This window comes from Mustela erminea, chromosome 15 (assembly GCF_009829155.1).
Source record: "Mustela erminea isolate mMusErm1 chromosome 15, mMusErm1.Pri, whole genome shotgun sequence".
NCBI classification, from domain to species: Eukaryota; Metazoa; Chordata; class Mammalia; order Carnivora; family Mustelidae; genus Mustela; species Mustela erminea.
The window spans coordinates 141,498-151,551 of record NC_045628.1 but is presented as its reverse complement, the minus strand read 5'-3'; the positions used below and the strand labels follow the sequence as shown (position 1 = coordinate 151,551).

Sequence of the window (10,054 nt, the reverse complement as noted above, 5' to 3'; positions counted from 1 at the left end):
GAAGGAAAGCATAAATCTGTCTCCATTCACAGATGATATGATCTTGCATACAGAAAATCCCAAGGAAATGACTAAAAAAAAAGTATTAGAACTAATAGACAAGTTCAACAAGGTGGCAAGATAGAAGATTAATGGAAAGTCCTTTTTATTTTTATATACTTGCAATTAACAGTTTGAAAATGGGATTAAGAGAAGTATTCCATTCACAAAAGCATCAAAAAGAACAAAATACTTGGGAATAAATTTAATAAAAGAAGTGCAAATCTCATATTTTGAAAACTATAAAATATTGTTGAAAGAAATTAAAGAATATCTAAGTTAAAAAAAAACCCATGTTCATAAATCAGAAGACTTCATATTGTTAAGATGGCAGTACTTCTCAAACCGATCTCAGATTTAGTGTAAACCCTACCAGAATCCCAGCTGACTTCTTTGTAGGAGTTGACAAGTAGATATGAACATTCTTCGGAACTGCAAGGGACAGCAAATTGTCACAACAATTCTAAAAAGAAGAACAAAGTGGGAATCATGTGTCCTGATTCCAAAACTTTCTGTAAAGCAATGGTGATCAAGACAATGTGGTACCAGCATAAAGGCAGTATAGATTAATGGAATACAATCAAGAGTCCAGAAATAAACCCATGTGTCTATGCCAATTATTTTCAAGTTAAGGTGCCAGGACCATTTGATGGGGAAAGAATAGTCTTTTCAACAAATAGTGCTAGAACAACTCTATACTCATATGCACAAGAATAAATTTGGACTCTTCACACCATATACAAGAATTAACTCAAAATGGATCAGACCACAATATAAAGCCGAGAATATAAAAATTCACATAAGAAAACACAGAGGTGATTCTTCTTCACCTCATATTTGGCAACGTTAATAGATATGACGCCAAAACCATGAACAAAAAAGAAAATAGTAACTTGGATAAGTTAGGCTTAGTCAAAATTAATAACTTTTTTTTTATTAAAAACTTTTGTGTTTCAAAGAACAATATCAAGAAGGTGAAAAGACAGCCCACAGGATGGGAGAAACTATTTGCAAGTCATATATCTGATAAGGACTTGCATCAAGAATGTATGAAAACCTCTTATAGTCAAACGATAAAAAGAAAAATGGCCCAATTAAAAGATAGGCAAAGGATCTGAGTAAATATTTCTCCAAGGAAGATATATAAAGAGCCAACAGGCACATGCAAAAAAATGCTCAACATCATTAGTCATCATGAAAAGGCAAGTCACAACCACAGTGTGATACAACTTTACTCCCACAAGAATAAAAGGCAGATAACAAATGTTGCTGAGGATGTGGAAAACTGGAGCCCTTATCCACTGCTGATGGGAATGTAAAATGCTGCAGTCACTGTGGAAGACAGTCTGACCGTTTTTCAAATATTTAAACATAGAGTTACCACATGATTCAGTAATTCCACTCCTAGATACATACACAAGAGAAATGAAAACATGTCCCAAAGCAAAACTTGTATATGAATATTCACAGCAGTATTACTCATAATAGCCAAAAGGTAGAAACGATCCAAATGTTCAAAACTGAAAAACGAATAAACCCATAACATGGAATGTTATTCAGCCATTAAAAGGAATTAAATTAAGTACTGGGCACCTGGATTGTTCAGTCGGTTAAGTGCCTGCCTTCAGCTCCCTGCTCAGCACGCGTCTGCTTCTCCCCTGTCCTCAGCCCCTCCCCTCTACTTGTGTTCTCTCTCTCTCAAATAAATAAATAAAATCTTTTAAAAAATAAATAATAAAATAAAAGGGGTAAGGTATTGAAAATACTACAACATGGATGAACCTTGAAAACATCATGCTAAGAGAATGAAGCCAGTCCCCAAAGACCATATGTTATATGGTTCCACTTATATGAAATGTCCAGGTTAGGTAATTCCAGAGAAATGGAAAGTAGATTAGTGATTACTTAGGGTTGGGTGCACGGAGGGATAGTGAACTGATAGTTAAAGCGTACAAGGATTCTGAGGCTCCTGAGTGGCTCAACTGGTTAAACATCTGACCCTGGATTTCAGTTCAGGTCATGATCTCAGGGTTGTGGAATCAAGCCACTTGTCAGGCTCTGTGCTCAGTGGGGAGTCTGCTTGAGATTCTCTCTCTCCCTCACCCTCTACCCCTACCCCTGCTCTCTCTGTCTCTCGAAAAATAAATAAATAAATTTTAAAAAATGGTACACGGTTTCTTTTTGAGGGTGATGAAAACGTTCTCATTGACTATGCTGGTGGTTGCATATATCCAAGATACTTATATGAATCTTTTTTCCAGAGCTACCACATTACTGATTCAAATATCCAGTTTTCAACCAAAGCATACAAAGAAACAGGAAAGTAATACCCATTCAAAGTGGGAAAAAATGCATCAACAAAAACTGTCCCAGAGAATGGACCTGATGTCAGATATACAAGACAAAGACTTTAAAACAATGGTTTTAGATACTCAAAGAATTGAAGGAAGATGTGGAGAAAGTCAAGAAAATGAGGTATGAACAATATGGAAAGATCAACAAGGAAATATAAAACCTAAAAAAAAACCTAAAAAAGAAACTCTGAAGTTGAAAAAGTACATAAATGAAATGCAAAATTTACTGGACGGTTTCAAAGGAAGATTTAAGCAGGCAGAAGAAAGAATCAGTGAACTTGAAGATAAGCAATGGAAATCATCCAGGCTGAGGAACAGAAATTAAAAAGAGCGAAGAAAAGCAGGCAGAACCTAAAGGACCTGTGTGACAACAGTAAGTGAATCAACATATGTATTATAGGAGTTCCAGAAGGAGAAGAGAGAGAGGAAGGGGTAGAGAGAATATTTGAAGAAATAATGGTTAAGAACTTCCCAAATTCCATCTGAGAAGTTCAGTGAACTTCAAGTAAGATGAACTCAGAGAGACCCATGCCAAGACACATTATAATCATACTTTAGAAAGACAAGACAGAGAGAGTCTTAAAAGCACCAAAAAAGAAGAAAATCATTATATACAAGGATCATCAATAAGAGAATTAGCATATTTCTCATCAGAACCTTTGGAGACCAGAAGGCAGTGGTCTGATATATTCTGAGAACTAAAAGAAAAAAAAAATCAGTCAAGAATCCCGTATCTAGCAAATCTGTCCTTTAGAAGTGAGGGAGAAACCAAGACACTCCCAAATATATGAAGGCTCACGGAGTTCATCACCACTAGACCTGACCCACAGGGAATGTTCAAGGGAGTCCTGAGTGAAATTACTAGTTATGATGCAGTGAATCAAAGCCATACAGAGAAATAAAGATCTCAATAACAGTAAATACATGGGCAAATATCAAAGCTGGTATATTGGAATTTTGGAACTTTAAATATTATTTTATACACACAGTTTAAGAGACTAATTTATTTAAAAGATTTGTTATTTTATGTCTGGCAGCACATGATGGGTAAGAATGTAATTTTATGATATCAATAACTAAAAAGGATGGGAACACAGCTGTAAAGGAACAGTTTTTGTAAGTTATTGAAGTTAATCTAGTATAAACTCAATTTAGAGTGTTATAACTTTAGGATATTAAATGCAATCCTAGTGATAATCACAAATAAAATAGCTATAGAAAATATATGCAAAAAGAAACAAGGAAATAATTTAAATGTTTTACTACAAAAAATCAGCTAAGCACAAAAGAAGATAGTAATGCTGGAAATAAATAATATAAAGCTCTAAGGCATATGGAAAACAAATAGCAAAATACCAGCAGTCCCTCCTTGTCAGTAATTTTTATTACTTTAAATATAAATGGATAAACTCTCCAATCAGAAGATAGAGATTGGCATAATGTATAAAAACACATGATCAAACTATATACCATTTATAAGAGACTGACTTCAGAACCAAACAGATTGAAAGTCAAAGGATAAAAACAAATATCTCAGGCAAATCACAACCAAAAGGGAGCATAAGCATAAGAGCATTCTAATATCCAACAAAATATACTTTAGATAAAAAAAAAGTGACAAGAAGGATATTATGTACTCAAAAAGTTTTAATACATCAAGAAAATAAAAAATTATAAACATTTGTGCACTAAGGACAGACCACTAAAATATATGAAGCAAACTCTGATCAAATAGACGGGAGAAATAGACAATTCTATAGTAATAATTGGAGACTTCAGTATTCACTTAAAACAATGGACAGAACAAGCAGAAGATAAATAAGGAAACAGAGGACTTAACACAACAAACCAACTAGATCATACAGACATACACAGACACTCTACCCAGCATCAACAGTATACACATTCTTCTCAAGTATGTACATGTGACATTTTCCAGAATAGGTCATATTTTAGGCCATGAAGTAAGTATCAATAGATTTAAAGAGATAGATATTACGCAAAGTGTCTTCTCAGACCACAACAGGATGAAATTATAAATCAGTAACAGAATAGGAAACTGGAAAATTCACAAAATTCTGGAAATTAAACAACATACTCTTAAGCAACCAATGGTTAAAAGAAGAAAACACAAGGGAAATTAGTATATCCTTAGAGACAAATAAAAATAAATGTACAACATACCAAAACTCATGGGATATGCAGGAAATTGGTGTTAAGCAGGAAATTTGTAGCTATAAACACATTAAAAAAAAAAAAAAAGAAAGGTCTCAAACGAACAACATAATTTTATTACCTGAGGAACCAGGGAAAGAACAAACTGAATTCAAAGCCAGCAAAAGGAAGGAAATAATAAAGCACAGAGCACAGATAAATGAAATAAAGTGTAGAAAAAAAATAGAGACAATCAATGAAACTAAAAACTGGTTTTTCAAAAACATTTAAAAAATTAATAAACCTTGAGGTAGATGTAATAAGGAAAAAAGAGAAAAGACTCAAATTACTAAAATAAGAAATGTGGGAACCTGGGTAGTTCGTTCGGCTCAGGTCATGGTCTCAGGGCCCCAGGATCTGCACTCAGCTTGGAGTCTGGAGTCTGCTGACTCCAAGTAAGTAAAATCTGGAAAAAAAGAATTACAGGAAAATACTACGAAAAATCATATGCCAAACAAATCGCATGCATAGATGGAATGGACAGATTTATAGAACTGGAAAACCTACCAACACTAAGTCATGAAAACAGATCTGAATAGACTTATAATTAGTAAGGAGATTGAATCAGTAATCAAAAATCCCCCAACAAAAAAGCCCTGGACCCAGTGGCTTCATTGGTGAATTCTACCAAATATTTAAAGAAAAACTAATACCAATGCTTGTCAAACTTCCAAAAAAATTGAAGAAAAGGAACTACTTCCTAACTCATTCTGAGGGCAACATTCCTTGTACCTAAGCCAGACAAAGACTCCACAAGAAAAGACTGGATACCAATATTCCTTATGAACATTGATGCAAAAATCCTCAACAAAATGCCAGTAAACCAACTAGCAGCATATTAAAAGGATCATATACCATGACCGAGTGAGATTTATTCCTAGAATACAAGGTTAGTTCAACATAAGAAAATGAAATGATATAATACACCACATTACCAGAATGAAAGGGGAAAAAGATGATTATCTCAATTGATGCAGAAAGAGTGTTTGACATGATTCAGCATTTTTTTCATGATAAAAAATACTCAGTAGGCAAGGACTAGAAGGGAATGTACCTCCACATGATAGAAGTAATGTATGAAAACTGCCATGGATGTCATGAGGTTGAAAGACTGAGAGCTTTTCCTCTAAGAACAGGACAGTCTTGCTTTCAACACTTCTGTTCAGCATCGATTGGGAGTTCTCTCCAGAACAATTAGTCAAGGGAAATAAGACATATCCAAATTGGAAAGGAAGAAGTCAAATGATCTTGGTCACAGATGATATGATCTGACAAGGATTAATATCCAGAATATGTACAGAGCTCCTAACTGTGTGAAACCCTGGGATCCTGTCAAACCACGAGTAGCCACAGGTCATCTGTACATGTACCTTTCAACGTGGGAAGAAAAGCAGAGGCTTGGCTGGATGTCGTCCGGCTGACACAACCGTCTGGGCCGCGGTCTCCTAAAGCAAGACCGGTGCGAAGCGAGCGGGTCTGCATTGCCAAGGAACACACTGTCTCCCCACACTCTCCCTCCCAGAGTATCTCAGGGCCCTCTGTGTCTGCGGGTGGATATCTAGAAAGTTCTCTTCAGCTTCTGTCTTAGTGCACACGGTGTGTCCTGAGGAAGGCTTGACACCCTCTCTAAAAGACGCCCCCGTTGACACTCACTCTGACTCTTTTCCCTCAACAGATGGGGCACACTCTGTGGTTTGGGAGTTTACCTGTTGACTCCTATCTTCCTGAGAACCACAAGCCTCACGATCATCGGGCACTGTCTGTGCTGTTCACAGGTGCAGACCACCTGCCCAGCACAGGGCCTGGCGCCAGCATGTGTGGAGTAATGTTTGTTGACCAGCAGTCGGAAGAACTCATCAGTGACTTCCCAGATGCCAGATTCACTTGCTTCCCTTTGAAGTTCTGGGCATGATTTCCAGGGGTTCCTAATTAGAAAGTAATATGCATTTATATCAGAGAATATAAAGGAAAAAATAAAATTATGTGTAATTCCATCTCCCAGAGAGAATTTTTGTGTTGTCTGCATTTTCTCATAGTTTTACTTTTGTGCATATAGAAGTGTATTGAGTATAGTCAGAATTGTTCCTCATATATAATCTTATATCCTAAATTTTTTCATCTAACATTAAATGAAAAGAATGTTTACACCTCATTAAAATGTCTTCTTGCATACCACTGCATGTGCTCGCGGCCTGTTTCCGTGGGGTGACTCCACTGTGGATGTGCTCAGTACCTCGGCAGCCGGGCTGTAGGTGACACCGCGTCCATGCTGCTGTAAACAGAGCTGAGATGCCCTTGATGCACCAGTGCTCACCAAGACTCTTTCCCGTGCTGCTCTTTTTGTGTTGGATGCAATCGTTGGGATTTTTCACTGTTTCCGGCCTGCACAAGTGTCCATTTTGTTCGATCGACCCCAGTGCGAGTCCCTTGTGTGCGGCTTCCTGTGCTGTGGGGGGAGCTCACTCCTCTCCAGGTGCAGCTCTTTGCACTGTCCCTCACACTTCTCTTCTGGCCTGTCTTGCCCTCAGGTTCTCCTGACCGCCCAGAAGGGCCGGCCCCTCCGCCCCCTGCCCTCTCTCCGCAACACTCTGCTGCTGCACATTCCTCCACTGACCAGGTCGTTAGCCTTGTTGCCCCCACCCACCATAAGCCTACTAGGAGATTCTTTTTTTTTTTAACTTAATCAATTAATTAACAGATAATGTATTATCAGTTTCAGAGGTAGAATTCAGTGATTCATCAGTTGCATATCCCACCAGTGCTCAGTATGTCACGTGCCCTCCTCAACACCCATCCCCCAGTTACCCCTCCCCTCGCTCCCTCCCCTCCAGCCACCCTCAGCTTGTTCCTTAGAGTTAAGAGTCTCTTATGGTCTGTCTCCCTCTCTGATTTCATCTAGTTTTATTCTTTCCTCTCTTCCCCTATCATCCTCTGTCTTGTTTCGTAAACCCCACATTTGAGCAAGATCATATGATAATTGTCCTTCTCTAACAGATTTATTTTGCTCAGCATAATACCCTCTAGTTCCATCCACGTCGTTGCAAATGGCAAGATTTCCCTTTTGATGGCTGCGTAGTATTCCATTGTGTATATATACCACGTCTTCTCGATCCGTTCATCTGCTGATGGACATCTAGGTTCTCTCCATAGTTTGGCTGTTGTGGACATTGCTGCTAGGAACATTGGGGTGCACGTGCCCCTTCGGATCACTACGTTTGTATCTTTAGGGTAAATACCCAGTAGTGCGATTGCCGGTCGTGGGGTAGCTGTTTTCCACTTTTTGAGGAACTTCCATGCTGTTTTCCAGAGTGGCTGCACCGGCTTGTATTCCCACCAACAGTGTAGGAGGCTCCCCTTTCTCCGCATCCTCGCCAGCATCTGTTGTCTCCTGACTTGTTGATTTTAGCCATTGTGACTGGTGTGAGGTGGTTATCTCACTGTGGTTTGGATTTGTGTTTCCCTGATGCCGAGTGATGTGGAGCACTTTCTCATGTGTCCGTTGGCCATTTGTATCTAACAGGTGATTGATTCTACCTCTGTGTCCCACTTAGTTAGACCTCGTGCTCAGGATCCAGGCTACTACCCATTCTCTGTGACTCTGGGCAAGTTTTAACTTCAGTAAGGCTAACACTAGTACCCAGCTCTAACGGTTAAGTGAGATAACCATAATTCACAGACTCTAAGATACACCACCCACACACACACCCTTTACGGCTCTGAAGTGGGAACACATCTTGCGGCGTCTGGCAGGGCACGGTTTTGGAGAAGGCAATTTCTCTTTCTCGGTGGCACAGACGGCAACCGTGGCAAGCTGTTGTCAGTGAAACACAGTGTGTATAAATGTTCTGAGGATGGCAAGGGTGAACTCGACGGCTCACGCGACTCTGACACGTCTTCCCACACCCACCCAGCCGCTTACACGGCCTGTGCTCCACCCTCCGACAGCCCGTGGGAGCCCCTGCTCCTGCTTCTCCCTCCGACACCTGCTCGCAGCCCCGCCTCCAGCCGTCACATCTCCCACCTGGGCGCCTGCAGCGGCTTCCCATGATTCCCCCACGCCCTCTCCTCTGTTCCCTTCTCTGCAGTGGCAGAGACGTGCCTCACAGCCATTCTGTGGCTTCCCATTGCCCTCCAGGTAAGTCAGAGCTCCTCGAGCTGCCCCTGGCCCTGCAGAGTCCTAAATGCACCTGCCACCAGGGACCTCCCGCCTCGCGCGCCTGCCCCTCGCACATCCGTCGTCTCAGAGTCCTGTCCAGCACCACTTCGGGTTGCTATCTCTTCCCAGTGCCCTCGGGAAGCCCTGAGCCTCCCCACCCCGCGGCCCCCAGTGCACTGACTGCAGGGGCTGCCTTTTCTCCTCTGCACCTTCATCGGGTCTGCTGGCCGTCTTCCCTACCCGCGTTGTGAGGTCGCTGCTCATCTCAGAAGCCCGGCCCCTCCCAAACCCCACACCGGGAGCAGGACGGGCTACCAAACGCGTGTCCCACAAGTGAGCTGAGCAAACACTCCTTTTCTGGGACCCCTGCCGGCCCTGTGGGCACTTAGGCTCAGTGCAGAAGAGGGTTCTGTCAGGATTTCAAGAACCATCTGCACTGCTTTTTGGAGCCTAAACAGGTAGAGAAAAGAAGAGGAACTCCGCAGAGTGCAAAGAGAAAACAAAACCACTCTGGAAAGGACCAGAAACCCTAGCCATCGTCACACAGAGCCCAGAGGTGGCAGGAGACCAGGACAGACTGGCAAGTACCCGGACGCTGGCGGAGGGCGTCCCGGGAGACTGCAGACGGGCACAGTGACTAGGTGCCTGCAGTTTCTGCTTCAGTTTAAATCCGTAGCCACTTGAAATTTGCGTATGCTGCATCAGATTTGTCGCTCATTCGGACTCACTGATTCTTTGCAGTTCTAGGGCATTTTATTCGTTGTCTGCAAGCATTTGCCAAATGGTCATACCCTAAAACAGACGGCACGGAACAATGACTCAGCTGATGAACACAGCCATTTCCTCACACACAAAAATTATAAGGGGATGAAAACAAGCTCAGCTGATTGATTATAGGTTGAGGGAGAGAGATTTGGTGAAAAGTAATAACTTGGCAGGATAGCATGCATAAAATATCACTAGGAAATCATGTGACAGTCCTGAATTAGCTGTAGCACACTTTGTCCAGAGAGACAGAGAAACTTAATAATTTGAAAAGTTTGCCAGATAATTTAAAAACTAAACTCTCTCTCTTCATCTTATTCTTGCTGCTGGCAAAACCATAATTCTGAACTAAGATAAATAAGATTTTCATTTTATCATTAATTATCCTGTTTATTAATGTCCCAATGAATCATACTACAGACTTGGAAAATCTTCACTTACTTCCCACACCTGTGAGCCACCGTGTTGTGGTACGTTTCAGTAGATTGCTTTCCCTTGAAGTCTAGTCAGTTGTAAGACATTGCAT

The 10,054-nt window shown here is 40.8% G+C and overlaps 1 long non-coding RNA gene across 1 annotated transcript; it reads right to left on the bottom strand.

Annotated features, from left to right (window-relative positions):
* Nucleotides 1-335: 335 nt before the first annotated feature.
* LOC116573904 lies at nucleotides 336-6,521 on the bottom strand. The gene is made up of 3 exons (XR_004279057.1): nucleotides 6,314-6,521; nucleotides 5,978-6,052; nucleotides 336-502 (listed from the first exon to the last, which is right to left on the bottom strand). It is a non-coding gene; the product is annotated as an uncharacterized LOC116573904 (long non-coding RNA).
* Nucleotides 6,522-10,054: the final 3,533 nt, after the last annotated feature.